This window comes from Pristis pectinata, chromosome 18 (genome assembly GCF_009764475.1).
Source record: "Pristis pectinata isolate sPriPec2 chromosome 18, sPriPec2.1.pri, whole genome shotgun sequence".
Taxonomy (NCBI): domain Eukaryota; kingdom Metazoa; phylum Chordata; class Chondrichthyes; order Rhinopristiformes; family Pristidae; genus Pristis; species Pristis pectinata.
This window is the reverse complement of record NC_067422.1, coordinates 1417472-1430678: the sequence shown is the minus strand read 5'-3', so window position 1 is coordinate 1430678 and position 13207 is coordinate 1417472. Positions and strand designations below refer to the sequence as shown.

Genomic DNA, 13207 nt, shown 5'->3' with positions numbered 1-13207 from the left:
ACCGGAGGGTCCACCCCCGACTGACCACAGGGACTGCCCACAGCCGTACCCGGGTACCGGAGGGTCCACCCCCGACTGACCACAGGGACTGCCCACAGCCGTACCCGGGTACCGGAGGGTCCACCCCCGACTGACCACAGGGACTGCCCACAGCCATACCAGGGTACCGGAGGGTCCACCCCCGACTGACCACAGTGACTGCCCACAGCCGTACCCGGGTACCGGAGGGTCCACCCCCGACTGACCACAGTGACTGCCCACAGCCATACCCAGGTACCGGAGGGTCCACCCCCGCCTGACCACAGGGACTGCCCACAGCCATACCTGGGTACCGGAGGGTCCAGCCCGGACTGACCACAGCCGTACCCGGGTACTGGAGGGTCCACCCTGGACTGACCACAGGGCCCGCCCGCAGCTGTGGACGGGATGCCTTGGACCTCTACTCCAGGTGATCTGTTCCCAGACGGTGACTGAGATGAGATGAACCTCCAGAGGCAGCGTCCAGCGTGGGGCAGTTAGAGCAGAGTTTGCTGTCGTGTCAGTTGGCTGGGAGACAACAACAGATATCAGAGGTGCCTAGTGATCTGTCAGTGAGGCCCTGGGGCAGTCCCAGAGGACACCCACCCCCCTGTCTGAAACTTTCACTGTCTTGAGTTTATTTCACACACGTATCACATAACAGGAGAGCAGTGAGAGGCCTAAACCAGGCTGCCGTTCCAACTGGCATCTACTTGGAGACATGCTGCTTTATGTCTGCACTAGCAAGCTGTACCAGACTATCAGTGCTGCCCACAGAACTATGCAGGGCCCGTACTCCCACTCACAACCCGCAGAGAGCATGAGGAAAAGCTTGGGGTAAACCCAGGACTCTGAATGAAAGGGTCTGATCACCAGACATGAGCAGTCCCTCTGTGTTCACCACCTCAGTGACAGGGACCCTCAGAGATCTCTGCACCTCTCCACTGTGTACAAAGGTCCCACATGAGTCGCCCTGCACACTGACTCTTGTCCCCTCTGCTCATGGGGACAGTCCTCCTCCCACACTTCATGGTCCATCAGATCCTCTCACCACCACCTCTGTTCCAAGGAGAATAACCCCAGCTTCTCCACATGGTCACTGATCAGTGTTACACCACAGTCCTCCAGTCTCCTGTACAGTACCCGTGTCCACAACATGGTCTCCTGAAACACAGGATGGGTAACCTCTCTGCAGAATACCACTGAGGCAATCCTGCCCCATTAATTCTTCACCCCACTCCCACTCCGACTTCTCTCTGTGACCTGCACTGTTATGATGAGGCCCCACACAAGCTTGAGGAACGACACCTTGTCTTCCCCCTGGGCTTGCAGCTTTCCTGACTCAATATCAGGTTCCAGAACAAAGTAACTCACTTTCTGTGTATGAGACCCGGCTGGTCAGACATCTCCGATGGTGGCTCAGTACCCCTGTACCCCTCCCCACTGGACCAGGCAGGCTGGGCACTGAGACAGCCCTGCATTGCACAGCTTTTATAGTCCCCACACTCTCTGTCTCTGACTAATTGCCCTCACTAATCTACCAACCAGCTCACTTCACCAACACTGGCGTTACACCATCACAGGTAACCCAGTTGTTCCATCCCTCCCTTCCATCCCATCTCCCCTTCCCATCCCATGCCCCCTCCTTCCCTCCCATCCCATTCCCATCCCTCCCTCCATACAATTTAAAACTAATTGTACTCTCTCTTTCCCAGTTCTGATGGAGGGTCTCCCCTGAAACATGAAGTGATTCTCTCTCCACAGATGCTGCCTAACCCACTGTCCTGGTTTTCACGATGGTCACAGATTGTGGTGAGGGAGGGGTAACAGTGGCCAGGGACAGGGTACTTGGTGTGTATAGTCTGGGTACAGTCCAACACACACTGACCCTCACTGGGGGACGGTCCCACACACACACTGACCCTCACCGGGGGACGGTCCCACACACACACTGACCCTCACCGGGGGACGGTCCCACACACACACTGACCCTCACTGGGGGACGGTCCCACACACACACTGACCCTCACTGGGGGACGGTCCCACACACACTGACACTCACTGGGGGATGGGTCCCACACACATGGCAACCCTCACTGGGGGACGGTTCCACACACACTCTCACCGGGGGATGGTCCCACACACTGACACTCACCGGGGGAATGGTCCCACACTGACCCTCTGTACAGGTGAAGTCCGCCTGCATGGATGAGCCGGCTATGAATGGGCAACCCTCATGGCTTTAACTCTGGGATCATCCTGGGACAATTAGTCATTAACTCTTTAATCCTGATTCCCCATAGCACGGTGCAGGCTGCATGTCACTCAGCACCTGATATTGCGATGGCTGCAGCTGCTGCTCTTGGGCTGAGAGGCTGTGGAAGAATCTAGTAGTGCAGGCCATGCACTGCAGCTGAGCTTACTTTGACTGGAAGGGGTCATTACACTGCGTCCTCAGAAATGGTGTCTCTGCACAGACTTCACACACAATCTCACACACACACGCACACACACACACACACACACACACACATATATATATAAAACTATTGTAGATAGTCAGAGGGTCAGGCAGCATCTGTGGGGAGAGAACCAAAGCTGACGTTTCATTTGCGGACCCATTGTCAGAACGGCTGAGGGTCTTATTTCAGATTTCCAGCAACTGCGGTGTTTTGGCAAAAACACCTTCCCCCCACAGCCCCTCACATCGTCACTCAGTGTACGTCACTCAGTGTATGTCAGTCAGACAGAGACGGTCCCTGTGCTGCACAGCCAACTGCTGACGTAACCCGGCACCAACCAATGACAGGAAGTGGCCGTATTATGACACCATTAACACTTGCCCATTCATTTAATCTCTTCTCAGACTTGGAAAAACTTGGAGCTATTCGATGTTCACCACTCGACAGGTTTTTCCAAAGAAGAAACACATTTCCTTAAGTGGTTGTTGTTCCCATTCTCAAGGTAACTGCTCACCCACCGGGGAGAGTTCTGCTGCCTTCAGGTAGCGCCAGTCTCGGCCTTGTGAAGGAAGGATTGGACTGTGTTTCTGAAAAGACCGTGTTTCTGAGGGGACTGTGTTAGTGACAGTGTTTCTGCTCAAGAAGGCCCATGTGAATGAAAATCAAAAAACGCACAGATATTGGACATCTGAAATAACCAAACCTGCTGGAAACAGTCAGCAGTTGTGACGAAGGGTCTTCAGCCAAAACTATTAACTGCGTCTCTCCCCCACAGATGCTGACTGGTGGGTGACGACTGCCTCGGGAATAATTACAATACTTCCTCAATGTGACAATGAAGTTACAGGGTAAGACTACAAAGATATGGAATAAGACAACAAAATCCATCAGCCGACTAATTTTGTGCATGGGGGGAAGTGAGAGTGAGGCTCCCAAAAACTGCCGTCCCGCAGGGCAGGGACAGCACACATTAGCCACAGTGTAAAGCTCCCTCTAAACTGTCCCATCGCATGCTCCCAGGGCAGGACCAGCCCAGTTAGATACAGAGGAAAGCTCCCTCTCCGCCGGCTCCGTCCACAGATGCTGCCTGACCTTCTATTTCCAGCGTTCACTTTTATTTCAGGCTTCCAGTAATTGCTAGGTTCTGCACCACACATTGATTTTACCTTCTCCTCTGCCCTCATTCATCTCCCTGCATTTCCACCTCCTGCAGACAGACTCACTGACACTAACAAGCCTTCAGCAGCCCTCCCGCACACCACCAATGTGTCATCCATCTCCCCTTGGCCTCTGCTCTATCACAGGTATTTTCTTTGCTCTCCCAATCCTCGCACTGTCTCTGCAACTTAAAGCAGCCTTTGCAGTTTGGATGAATGACCTAAAACATTAACTCTGTTTCTCTCTCCACGGACACTGCCTGACCTGCTGAACAGTTCCAGCATTTTCCGTTTTTCCTTCTGATGTGCAGCAGCTGTGATGCTTTACTTTGACTTTGGGTCGACGATGGTGCTGTCGAAACCCAAACAATTCCTCTGCTAATGATTTGCATATCCCCGAGTGTGGCTGTGGCTGCAGTGGTTACACCTGGTTGCCTGATCTGCCCACTTGTGCCCCGTGCTTTACCACACTCCGAGGCCCTGTGGCCGTCTGCACAAGACTCTGTTGAGGGCAGCGAGAGGCACCTCCCCACTAGCACCAGTGGTGATTTTGTTGGTGCAGTTACTGCTGTGACCTCACCATCCCTTCCACCAACACTTCACAATGTGTTAAATATAGACAATGTTTTGGAATGACCTGGCAGCAAATCAATGCACAGCCTCACAGGGAATCGATTGGGTTTAATTGCACTTTCTGTGAGATGCACACAGTGCATGGAGTGACACTGTGCACTGTGCCTGCATTAGGGGTGTGTGATTTCCTCTCCTGGCGAGAACACTCTCCCCTCTGTCAGATCTGTGGACTGAAGCAGCCAGCGCCCGAACCGGCCACACGCAGCCCCAACACAGAGAGGCTTTGAGAAGTGTTGCCATGCCGACACTGACATCATGTACTGCAGAGCAGGCCTGAGAGCTCCCTGAATGTCGGAGAGCTGGTGTGGCAGCTCCACCAAATCGAACTCAGGCCTGTCTCAGCTTCGGCAAGGTCACAGCTGATGAACCAGAAACCACTGCCTTCCACCTTTGATAATCGGCACTGCACAGTACAGCTAACATCAGACGTTATCCTCACCCAGCCCTGCATCTGGCAAACTTAAATACTGCTAATTAAATACATTGAAATAAAAGTTACTATCTGATTGTCGTAAAAGCCCATCTGGTGCACCATGTCCTTCAGAGAAGGGAGTCCACAGTCCATACCTGGTCTGGCGTCTGTGACGTCCCTGCTCTGGGAAATGGCCCAGCTCAGTTAATGGAAAAGCTAAAATAAGAAGACCTTTAAACTGCCCACAGCCTGGGAGTGGAAGCAGGCAGCTCACACACACACACACACACACACACACACACACACACACACACACACACAGACGCAAACACATACAGACACACATACCCACAGACACACACAGATGGACACACACACAGACACCCATACCCACAGACACACACAGATGCACACACACACACACAGATACACAGATGCACACACACGCATGTGCACATAGACACACACATAGACGCACGCACACACACACACATACACACACACATACACACACACAGATGCGCGCGCACACACACACACACCTTTCAGCTAATATCCCAGACACGTCTGTTACCAACCCCTGAGCCTGCCCAGCCCCACCAGGACAGACGACCAGCTGCTGCTACACACTGGGTGCAGTGGGAGGGCAGATTCTGGACCCCGTGATCACGGCCAAGGGGACCTGACCCGGTAACCACCTGACCCCTTCCTCAGCTGATGAATCCCTGCTCCTCCATGTTGGACGTCACCTGGACAAAGGAAGGGCTGGGAGAGTCCTGAAGGCCCTGACTGGGTCCATGACAGGCAATGAACCACCTCATCCTCACCAAGTCTACCTGGCGCCAATGTGTCTGTGACAGTGTTGGTGGGTGTCGCACCACCCTGACGGAAATATATCACTGGTCCTTCATGGTCACTGGGTCTCGATTCTGGCACTCCCTCACCACCAGTGCCCAGACAGCTGAGGACCCCCACTGACACTGAGCTTCAGTTTTAATGGAAATCCAATTCAACAGAAGCGGCTACAAAGTCAATGAATTGTTAGAAAGATCCATCAGTTCACCAGCACCTCCTGCAGGCAGCTGAGAGCAGGCAATAAACGGCTCCACCAAAACTCCCATTTCCACAAACCTGTCAGAGCCACCTGATTATATTGTTGGAATGGCAGCCAGACGGGAACGGGAACTTTACATCAGGAGGGCGTTCGATGGGATGGGCTTGTCTCTCCTTGTGGCAAGAGTTCAACCTCAGGGACCATTAACATAAGACAGTCTCTGAGAAGGTTTTTTACCCAGGGAGTGGGAACAGGATGAACTCTGCCAATGGGTGAGGCAAAAGCAGGCATGGGTTTGAGGGGAGACTAGATTAACGTGTGGGAGGAAGGAAGAGGAGATGGTGATGGGGGAGATGGAACAGGTGGGAGGGAAATGAAGTGGGGAGAAGACTGGCAGCGATTGGCTGTTTGAGGCTGGCGTGTACTGCACACCATACCACTGAGGAGGTGAGCTGCCTTGATACAACTAGGAGTGAGTGACATTGTTGAGGGTCTGAGGTGCTGGCATGGCCAGGTAAGGACGGCGGGTGTGACCACCAGAGACCGTCAATGCCCTGCTGGATGTTTCCAACAATCCAGATGCTTTGTGTTACTTCTGTTGAACCAGGTTTCTACTTAAAGTGAAGCTTGGTGATAATGGAGGCCCTCAAATGCCCCACAGAGGACATGGTCTGGGTCCAGTCCCACTGGGGGAAGTCAGTGGCTCCCTGGATGAAGGGAGAAAGAACATGACAGGCAAGGACATTGTGGGAGCAGCCTGGGAATTAATGTCAATGGGAACCTATTCCACAGGCAAACAGATAGTGAATAGGTCGTGCGAGGAGCTGATTAGGGGCTGCAAAAGAGATGTACATGTGAAAGCAGAGGGCATGGCAGAGGCCCTAAGTAAGCACTTGACCAAGGAAGAAGGACATGCCAAAGACCCAGCAAGAGGTTGTTGCGGTACTGGAGGGGCTGAGAGGGAATACAGGAGAGGCTGGAATGGCTGCTTCCCCCTCCTGTCACTCCCTACACATGGAGTTGATGCCCAGAGATGGGAGAAACACAAATGTTATGTCTTTGTTTAAAACAAAAGGTTAAGCATAAATGAAGCACTCGGTGTAAGCTCAGCTTTCCTGACCAATATGTAACCTCCAACTGACGTCACAGAGAAAAAGACGATCTGGCCACCTTGCTGTTGGCGGGAGTAGCTGTGCACCAGTAGACTGACACGTTACATCTGACGCTGCACCATCCTGTTGGTTATGAGGCACTTTGGGAGCTCCAGCAGCGAATGGTTGGAGAAATGTAAAGCTTCTCTCCATCCTCAAACCAGTGTGCCCCATGTGAGCAGAGATGGAGCTGGAGAACACAAAGCACATTCCTCTCGGCCAATGAAGTTCCCTGAAAGTCTGGTCACAGTTGGAACGTGGGAGACTTGGCAGACAATTTACCCACCGGCAGATCCCAAAAGCACACTGGGAAAATGGTCAGGTTTTTGAGCATAAATATTGTCCCAAGCCCGGCTGAGATTTCCCCAGTCTCTCCGTTGGTGCTGCAGAATGTTCACATCCATCTAAGCAGGCAGGTAGCAACGTTATAGAAGCAGAAGTGAGTGGAACTGTGTAAGTAGTGGACAACTGTATCCCATCGAGACCAGTGAGAGGTGATAATCACAAGAGAATTGAAAGGTATAAGATTCTGAGGGAGATTGACAGGGTGGATGCTGGGAGGATGCTGAGGTGAAGGGTCTCGACCCGAAACGTCTACTGTCCATTTCCCTCTCCGGCTGCTGCCTGGCCTGCTGAGTTCCTCCATGTCTGATGCTGAGAGGACATTTCCCCTAGTGGGAGCAAAGCTTCAGGAGGAGTTGCCTATTTCAGACAGAGGCAAGGAGGAATCCCTTCTCTCAGAGGGTGGTGAATGTTGAGTCTCTGGTACAAAACGACGACTGTCAGTGTTCCATTGGCCTCCCACCATCATGTGGCAAGAAGGGCTATAGACAATCGCCCACAGTCCCAGAGCTGTGGGACCCAAGTCACTGAATATGTCCAAGGGCCACAGGACAGATCTCCAGACAAGTCGAGGGTAATGGGGAACAGGCAGGACACTGCAGCTGGTGATGATCGAATGGAACAGTGGAGCAGATTGGGTATGAATGGCAGACTCTGGCTCCTATTTTGAATTCAGTGGCAGCAGCAGGCACTGGGAGCACACTGGCACTGATGTCTGAGCAATGGCCACAGCCAGGATTGGAGGAGAGCAGAGAAGGCAACGGGTGCAGGGGCTGGCAGAGGCTGGGGGGCCACCATAAAGCAGTTTAAGATTCTGACTGGGAGCCTTGAGGCAGCTGAGTACAGTGGCTGGGGTGAGGAGGTGGTTTCACCAGTTCCCAATTAAATGCCAGAGGGGAAGCTCGAACAGGGCACTGCCCCAAGGATGAACCATAGAACCATAGAACAATACAGCACAATACAGGCCCTTCTGCCCACCACATTGTGTCGACCTTCAAACCACACCTAAGACTATCTAACCACTTCCTCCCACATATCCCTCTAACTTAAGTTCCTCCATATGCTTATCTAACAATCTCTTGAACTTGACCAATGTATCAGCCTCCACCACCGCCCCAGGCAGCACATTCCATGCACCAACCACTCTCTGGGTGAAAAACCTCCCTCTGACATCTCTCTTGAACTTCCCACCCATTACCTTAAAGCCATGCCCTCTTGTATTGAGCATTGGTGCCCTGGGAAAGAGGCGCTGGCTGTCCACTCTATCTATTCCTCTTAATATTTTGTATACCTCTATTATGTCTCCCCTCATCCTCCTTCTCTCCAATGAGTAAAGCCCTAGCTCCTTTAGTCTCTCCTCATAATCCATACTCTCTAATCCAGGCAGCATCCTGGTAAATCTCCTCTGCACCCTCTCCAACGCCTCCACATCCTTCCTATAATGAGGCAACCAGAACTGGACACAGTACTCAAAGTGTGGTCTAACCAGAGTTTTGTAAAGCTGCATCATTACTTCGTGGCTCTTAAACTCGATCCCATGATTTATAAAAGCTAACGTCCCATAAGCTTTCTTAACTACCCTATCTACCTGTGAGGCAACTTTCAGTGATCTGTGGATATGAAGCCCCAGATCCCTCTGCTCCTCCACACTATCCAGAATCCTGCCATTTACCTTGTACTCCACCTTGGAGTTAGTCCTTCCAAAGTGTACTACCTCACACTTCTCCAGATTGAACTCCATCTGCCACTTGTCAGCCCAGCTCTGCATCCTATCAATATCCCTCTGTAAGCTTCGACAGCCCTCCACACTATCCACAACACCACCGATCTTTGTGTCATCTGCAAACCTGCTAACCCACCCTTCCACCCCCTCATCTAAGTCATTAATAAATATCACAAAAAGTAGATGTCCCAGAACCGATCCCTGTGGGACACCACTAGTCACAGCCCTCCAATCCGAATGCACTCCCTCTACCACAACCCTCTGCTTTCTACAGGCAAGCCAATTCTGAATCCACATGGCCAAGGCTCCCTGGATCCCTTGACCTCTGACCTTCTGAAGAAGCCTACCATGTGGAACCTTGTCAAACACCTTACTAAATTCCATGTAGACCACATCCACTGCACTACCCTCATCAATCTTCCTGGTCACCTCCTCAAAGAACCCTATCAGGCTTGTGAGGCAAGATCCTCCCTTCACAAAGCCATGCTGGCTGTCCCTAATCAGTTCATGATTCTCTAAATGCTCATAGATCCGACCTCTTAGAATCCTTTCTAACAGCTTACCCACCACAGATGTAAGGCTCACTGGTCTGTAATTCCCTGGACTATCCCTACTACCTTTTTTGAATAAGAGGACAACATTTGCCACCTTCCAATCCTCCGGTACCATTCTCGTGGCCAACGAGGACTCAAAGATCCTAGCCAATGGTTCAGCAATCTCCTCCCTCGCCTCACAAAGCAGCCTAGGGAATATTCCGTCAGACCCCGGGGACTTATCTGTCCTAATATTTTCTAACAGCTCCAACACATCCTCTCTCTTGATATCTACATACTCTAGAACATTACCCTTACCAATACTGTCCTCAGTGTCATCAAGACCCCTCTCCTTGGTGAATACTGAAGAGAAGTATTCATTGAGAACCTACCCACTTCCACAGCTTCCAGGCACATTCTCCCACCTTTGTCTCTAATCGGACCTACCTTTACTCTAGCCATCCTTCTGCTCTTCACGTACAAGAAAAAAGCCTTGGGATTCTCCTTAACCCTACTTGCTAAAGCCTTTTCATGTCCCCTTCTTGCTCTTCTCAGCCCCTTCTTGTTCCTTCCTTGCTACTCTATATTCCTCACGAGCCCTATCTGATCCCTGCTGCTTAAACCTTATGTATGCTGCCTTCTTCTTCCTAACTAGTTGTTCTACCTCGCTCGTCACCCATGATTCCTTCACCCTACCACTCCTTCTCTGCCTCACCGGGACAAATTTATCCCTAACATCCTGCAAGAGATCCCTGAACATCAACCACATTGCTATAGTACATTTCCCTTCAAAAATGTCATCCCAATTTACACACTCAAGTTCTCGCCTTATGGCCTCATAATTTGCCTTTCTTCAATTAAATATCTTCCCGTCCTCTTTGCTCCTATCCCTGTCCATGACAAGGCTGAAGGTTATGGAGCAGTGGTCACTGTCCCCCACATGCTCACCCACCGAGAGATCTGTCACCTGACCCGGTTCATTACCTAAAACCAGATCTAATATGGCATTCCCTCTAGTCGGCCTGTCGACATACTGTGACAGGAATCCATCCTGGACACACTTAACAAACTCCATCCCATCTAAACCTTTGGCACTAAGCAGGTGCCAATCAATATTTGGGAAGTCTGCCACGATAATAACCCTGTTATTTTTGCATCTTTCCAAAATCTGCCACCCAATCCGCTCCTCGGCATCCCTGCTGCTATCGGGGGGCCTATAGAATACTCCCAGTAGAGTAACTGCTCCCTTCTTGTTCCTAACTTCCACCCATATTGACTCTAGAGAGGATCCTTCTACATTATCCACCCTTTCTGCAGCTGTAACAGTGTCCCTGACCAGTATCGCCACCCCTCCTCCTCTTCTCCCCCCTTCCCTATCCCTTTCAAAACACTGAAAACCAGGAATATTCGATATCCATTCCTGCCCTGATGTCAGCCATGTCTCTGTAAATAGCCCCAATATCATAGTCCCATGTTCCAAGCTCTCAGTTCATCCCCCTTATTCCTGATGCTTCTTGCATTTAAGTAAATGCACTTTAGCCCATCCACCTTTCTACTTTTATAGCCTGTACTCTGCTTCTCCTTCCTCAAAGCCTCTCTACTGTTAGATCTGACTTTTCCTCATCCCCTTCTTCCTCTAACCTACCCCTCTGGTTCCTATCCCCCTCGTAATCTAGTTTAAAGCCTCCCAAACCACCCTAGCAAACCTGGCTGCAAGGATATTGGCCCCCCCCCCCATCGGGTTCGGGTGTAACCAGTCCCCTTTGTACAGGTCCCACCTTCCCCAGAAGAGATCCCAATGATCCAAAAATCTAAAACCTTCCCTCCTGCACCAACTTCTCAGCCACGCATTTATTTGCCATCTCCTCCTATTCCTACCTTCACTATCGCGTGGCACTGGCAGCAATCCCGAGATCGCTACCCTTGAGGTCCTGTTGTTCAGCCTTCTGCCTAGCTCCCTAAACTCACTTTTCAGGACCTCATCCTTCTTCCTACCTATGTCGTTGGTACCAACATGAACCACGACTTCTGGCTGTTCTCCTTCCCGCTCAAGAATCCTGTGGACCCAATCAGAGACATCCCGGACCCTGGCATAAATGTCTGGCCTTTATGTTGACAACATAATTACTGAGTAACAGCTTGATAGTTACAATCTTTGTTTCTTGAATAACCTTTGGCATTAAACACCATTTTGTTTTAGTCCCAAATTAATGTTTCTGATATTTACTGTGCATTGGCAGAGTCAATGAGGGGAGATAAAGGACTCCAGCCACAGCCAGTCAGCGAGGTTAGCCCACACTCCCCAGCCTCTAAGCCCTGCTCCACACCCTGTTTCACAGTCACTCGGCTGGGATGATTCAGCTTTGGAAATTACTGACTGTAAGCCCTCTTTCAGTTTCCAGACTCTGCACAGCAAGATCCCAGTGCTCACTGCTATGTCCGGCTATGGCCTGTCCTTTCCTCTCCTAGTGATAGGATGTGGGGATTCACTGCAAATGGGGGAAGAGCAGCAGTTCCCTCCACCCATAATCACAGAATCCCAGAGCTGGGAGCTGAGACGGGCTGTCAACACTGGCCAAGTCTGTTCCATGTTATGTGACCAGAGGACACACCATCACTGGGCAAGGGTGGAGTTGTTGGCTAAGCAAGCCTGAGCTGAGAAGGCAGCTGAGCCTCAGCGGTGTGCAGTCACCTCCAGAGTGGACAGGGTACGGACAACATCAATGCGCCAGGTCTGGTTTCCTGAACTACTCAAATTTCAATTCCCCAGACGCCTCGTGGGGTTTGCAGTTGGTGTTGCAGGATGGGACTGAGAACATGTGAAACAGGAACAGGAGTGGACTGGTCAGTCCCTGAGCCTGCTCAACCAGCCTTGGCCTCAGCACCATATTCTACTCTCCCCCACCACACCCCTCCACTCCCCTGACGTTCAAATGTCTGTCCACCTCCACTTTGAATATATTCAGTGACTCTGCCTCATCAGAGCTCTGGGGGAGAGAAATCCAGAGATTCGTGATCCAGGAGGGAAAATATTCCTCTTCATCTCTGTCTGGTAGGGTGACCCCGAATTCTGAAACTGTGCCCCCTTGTTCTAGGTACTCCCACCCCTCACCCACCCTGTCAATCCCCCTCACAATCTGAAATGTTTCAATAAGATCATCTCTCATTTTTCTAAACTCCAATAAGTATCGGTCCAACCTGATGAACTTCTCCTCCATCCTCCATCCAGGAGTCAACGTTGTCAACTGTCTCTTTTCCAATGCAAGTATTTCCGTGCTCAAATATGGAGACCAAAACTGCTTACAGTACTCTACGAGTGGTCTCACAGCATCTTGTAAAGTTGCATCAGAACTTCAGTACTTTTATACTCTATACCCTTTGACATAAAAGCCAACATTCCATCAATCTTCTTAATTAGTTGTTGTACCTGCAGGCTAACCTTTTGCCTTTCACATATTCAGACTCCTAGATCCCCGTGTACCACAACATTTTCTCGTCTCACTCTGTTTAAAGAGTAATTTGCTTTTCCAGACTGGGTAACCTCACATTTTCCTACATGATACTCCATCTGCCAACTTCTTGTGTATTCACTTAACCTATCTACATCCCTCCCTTTGTGTCCCCCTCACACCTTGCTAACCCAACTCTTTTTTAACTATGTCCTGTCCCTGTTCTCCCACAACACTGCACAGTTCCCCTGCAATTCTATTTTAAAAGTTCCT

The 13207-nt window shown here is 50.8% G+C and overlaps 1 long non-coding RNA gene across 1 annotated transcript in view; it reads right to left on the bottom strand.

The window, feature by feature from the left end:
• Positions 1–369: 369 nt before the first annotated feature.
• LOC127579848 (uncharacterized) overlaps positions 370–13207 on the bottom strand; it is a 60669-nt gene continuing 47831 nt past the window's right edge. Inside the window, exon 5 of the long non-coding RNA XR_007957737.1 lies at positions 370–546. This is a non-coding gene — a long non-coding RNA (uncharacterized LOC127579848). The remainder of the gene's footprint in view (positions 547–13207) is intronic.